Consider the following 4,816-nt stretch of genomic DNA (forward strand, 5'->3'; position numbering starts at 1 on the left):
TTCCTACACTTTCTATACGAGTAAACGTATTATTACGGGGCTGACGGCTTGACAAGCACAGTTAAGTCTTGAACGTAATATCCCGTTGAAGGCGCTACCGAGTAGATCGCGGTAAACGTATTATTACGTGGGTGACGCTTAACAGGTTATAAACTGTTTCCATGAATTCTAGTTGTCATAGTAATGCAATAATGATAAAATTGCTTTAATATTTATGTATATATACTTCCAATACATAGCCTAATTTCACCAATTTCAAACGTTTTGTGTGTAGTCTTATACCCAGTTTGGAGGTCAACACATACCGAATGGCAACAGAGAGAGAGAGAGAGAGAGAGAGAGAGAGAGAGAGAGAGAGAGAGAGAGAGAAAGGAAGGCGGAGGAACGAAGAAGAAAAGGGATGGCGGTGGACAGGGGGGGGGGGGGGGGGGGGGGTTGGGGAGAGGGTAGGTGGAGCTTTATACGCGTGTTCGTATCCATTTCTGCATAATGGAGTTTTTGTCTCTTGGTACAAGGACAAGTGTCGTTATTCTTTACGATTAGTGATTCACGATACCCTTATAAATTACGGCACTGGGTGTAATGCACTATAGCAAAATCTCGTTCTGTTAAGAGTGTTCGTTACAGAAGAAATAGGTATTGCCCAAAAACCTGCTTGCACTGTCTCTGAAACCATAGTAGACATGCTGCTTAGCTGTCAATCAAGTTTTTTATAACCAAGTATTTTTTACAAGCTAGCTATTGAATAAATTTGTATTTTTCTCAGTCAAACATATGCCCCTCAATGCTAACTTTCCTCGTTTAACGACTTTCTGGTCATTGCAATTCCGGCCCCATAATTTCTTATGGTGCGAAAACAGACAGAGGCCCATGGACCGAAAAACGATTGCGTCACACTACGGCGATAATCCAGCAGTAAAACATCTTCATATATCCAAAAAGTAAATAATAAAGATATATATGCGCATTACGATTATAACAATTACATGTATAGCTGATAACAATCTGCATGAATAACTGGTAAACTGTTCTGCAATGACAGTTGAGTATAGCAATTATTTACAATAGGTACGAAAGTCAAGATGTCGTGACGTCATAATACAGAACTTGAAAGAACGTTCTAATTCAGAAAAATAATTACTTAAATTTGAGTCAGAGTCGAGTTACTTTTTCAATAACGAATATTTTCAAATTAATCATCATAAATATGTAAAATATTTGATGTTTTACTACTTATTTAAAAATTAGCCAAGAGCACGCTTCTCGTCATCTTCTACCCCAACAGCTGTTTACGCCTGCTTGTTGTTGATGAGAAATCGTGTTTCGATTGTTGTGATAAAAGTGCTCCAGCGTCTGTGGGTACAAGTGGGTGTGCGGATTTATCACAGGAATGGTTAGTTTATTGACACAAGCTACTCCGTAAACATCGAGATGGCGTCAATCTTCTAAATACCTCGAGTTGTAAGTAAAAATGTTGAACGCGTTTGGTGAGAATTTGCACTACGTTTGAGACCGTTTTCAGTACCCTCGTGTTTAAATCTTAAAATTTGGCCTTAATTTTCTAACTTTGGAGAAAATACTTACTTCGAAAGGAGAGTAGAGGTCTTTAGCTCCGTTTCTCACCAACAACAAGTCGCGACTGATGCCCATCTCGGGTGTCAGGACGCGTTATAATGTACTTTTTCGGAGGGTGGCTTGCATTGATGGTAGGTGGCCTGCTTGGCCTGCTGTGATGATCTACCCTATGTTTACATTCCAAACGATAGAGAAAATCTGGTTCTAGAAGGTATGGTTCCTATTCCTGCCACCCAGCGGCGGGGCGGTAGATCACCTGACCTACCTACCTGTAGCGTGTGCCGCGAAATTCGAATTTCTATCGGGGACGACAGAGTCTATAGCTAAGTATATATCTGACAGGGAAGTTGAATGTATGAAATCAAAACATATGCCCCTCAATGCTAACTTTCCTCTTTTAACGACTTTCTGGTCATTACAAATTCGGCCCCATGACTTCTTATGGTGCGAAAACAGACAGAGGCCCAGGGACCGAAAACGATTGCGTCACACTATGGCGATAATCCGGCAGTAAAACATCTTCATATATCCAAAAAGTAAATAATAAAGATATATATATGCACAATACGATTATAACAATTACATGAATAACTGATAACAATCTGCATGAATAACTGGTAAACTGTTCTGCAAGAAAGTTGAGTATAGCAATTATCTACAATAGGTACGAAAGTCAAGATGTCGTGACGTCATAATACAGGACTTAAAAGAAAGTTCTAATTCCGAAAAATAATTACTTAAATTTGAGTCAGAATCGAGTTACTTTTTCAATAACGAATATTCTCAAATTAATCATCATAAATATGTATAATATTGATGTTTTACTATTTATTTACAAAATTATCTAAGTGCACGCTTCATCATCATCTAATACCAAAACAGTTGTTTACTTGAAAACGTCCTAGTTTGGTGTGCGGATTTATCACAGGAAATGGGAAGTTTGTTGACACAAGCGACTCCGTAAACATCGAGATGACGTCAATCTTCTATAAAAATGAAGCGTAAGTAAAAATTTTGAAAGCGCTTTTGGTGAGATTTGCACTGCATTGGCCTCCCTTTTCACTACCCTCTGTTAAAATCTTAAAATTTTGAGCCTTAATTTCTAACTTTGGAGAAAATACTTACTTCAAAAGGAGAGAAGAGGTCTTTAGCTCTGTTTCTCACCAACAACAAATCGCGACTGATGCCCATCTCTGGTGTCAGGACGCATTATAATGTACTTTTTCGGAGGGTGGCACGCATTGGTAGACGTTGGCCTGCTGCATGCCATGCGGTGTTTTACCCTAGGTAGTAGAGGTCTCGAGCTCTTGCTCTCACCACCGACAACTCATAACTGGTGCACATCTCCGGTGTCAGGACATGTTAAAGTACTTATTCAGAGGGTGGATCCACACGCGGCCGGAAACTGGTATCCGCTAGTCCAGGTCCAGTTGTTCCCTACAATGTTTGGCCGAATCTAAGCATGGGGCTACAACCCACTTTGCCCAACAAGTAAAAGCAAAGAACATAACCAGCAAGTCTTATGACGCCCGCCCCCCCACCTATTCGCTTTTTTCCATTTTTTAAAAGTTTTTTTAAAAAAATTAAAATTAAAATTTTCAGATACAATCATTGGTTTTGGTAAGGTACTGTCTACCTCATTCATACGATCAGGCGAGGGTTCAACGTCCGTAATACCTATGGTAGAACTGGAGGAGGGCGGAAAACGAATTCTAACATTATGTTTCGCCCAAACAACTCCTTCCGTGGAAATAAGTTTACGTCTCAGGCTCATAGAAATGGGGTTAACTAAGAAAAATAACAATTTCAACAATCAATTTTGAAAGAAATTGATCCGAAAATGTGATATACTTACGGGAAAATTCCAATATGATGGTTACGGACACGCCGTTAGGAGCATTTGTTTACATCCGTCAGCTGTGGCTGCTGTGCTTGCCTACAACGCACTCGAGAATGAGCAAATACTTTTTTTTTTCTATTCATATTTTTTTTTAAATTGTGCTTTATATAATTAAGTTAAGTTAAGGCATTTACAAATATAGTATTATTTAGCACACTACCCCAAAATATGACAGGATTCCTCTCCTAACATTTTGTGCATTGCATAAGCGCCAAATGCAAGAGTGAAGTTCAAACGATTTCTCTGTACTATATATATATATATATATATATATATATATATATATATATATATATATATATATATATGAGAGAGAGAGAAAGAAAAATACCAAAGGGAAAATAATAGGCAGAAATTCTAACCGAGCGCCTTTCGTCCTTTAATTGAGACATTGTCGAGGCACAAATGCGATACAGTTGAAGAGAAAGATACAAGGTAAACAAAAAGCTCAAGAATATCAGATGGTTAATTGTCAAAAGGGTAAAAATAATCCAGGATAATCAGATATCACACGGTCACAAACTAAAACAGACTTAACCACAAAGAAACAGAAGCTTAGCCATACAAAATCCAAAAACATTTACACAACTGAATATATAAATTTGTTGTTCATACTTGACCAGTCCTCATAGAATATTGGTGCTGTTTGATTCGTTTTGACAAACTGGAAAATCACTTTCACAACGAATCAAACAGCACTTATATATTCAGTGAGAACTGGTCAAATATCGAATAAACAGAGGGGAGATGTCATGGATTGTGGTAACTACAAGGGAATTAATCTAACAGAGCACCGATTGAAAGTTTTAGAATGGACACTAGATGAGATATTAAGAGAGAATGTAAAGATCAGGAAACAGCAGTATGGATTCATGAGAGGATGGGCGATGCCATCTTTGACAGCTGCTGGAAAAGAAGCTCGAGGGAAACCATGCTCCACTGTGCATTTATAGACCAAGAGAAAGCATACGATAGAATACCAAGAAAATTGATGTTTTGGTGTTTGAGGAAGAAGTCCCAGAAAAGTTGGTTAGGCTGGTCTAGATGATATATCAAAGAGCAAGCACAAAAGTAACAACAGCAGTTGGGAAAACAGAAAACTTTGAGGTTAGTGTTGGACAAAGGTGCGCGTTCCGCAACTTTAGTCCGCTTTCCACACCTCTGTAACTTGCGAAACTCAATTTTGGTTGCGGACTTGATTGGCTGATTCCACGTGCCAAAAGTAAAGGAGTAGCGGGTTGTGGAACACAATAATTTGATTCCGCAACCGCTACTGTTCAAAAACGAAAAGAAAAAAAAATTACCAAAAATGTAATGAGACGTCTTAACAAATTAACGTAT

The 4,816-nt window shown here is 38.4% G+C and overlaps 1 protein-coding gene across 1 annotated transcript in view; it reads right to left on the bottom strand.

Annotated features, from left to right (window-relative positions):
- Positions 1-3,506, bottom strand: part of LOC135215299 (ADP-ribose glycohydrolase OARD1-like) — a 333,995-nt gene extending 330,489 nt beyond the window's left edge. The window contains exon 1 of the mRNA XM_064249856.1: positions 3,431-3,506. The gene's annotated coding sequence lies outside the window, so the exon portion shown is untranslated. The remainder of the gene's footprint in view (positions 1-3,430) is intronic.
- Between the last annotated feature and the right edge of the window lie 1,310 nt (positions 3,507-4,816).

Source organism: Macrobrachium nipponense, chromosome 5, assembly GCF_015104395.2.
Source record: "Macrobrachium nipponense isolate FS-2020 chromosome 5, ASM1510439v2, whole genome shotgun sequence".
NCBI lineage: Eukaryota > Metazoa > Arthropoda > Malacostraca > Decapoda > Palaemonidae > Macrobrachium > Macrobrachium nipponense.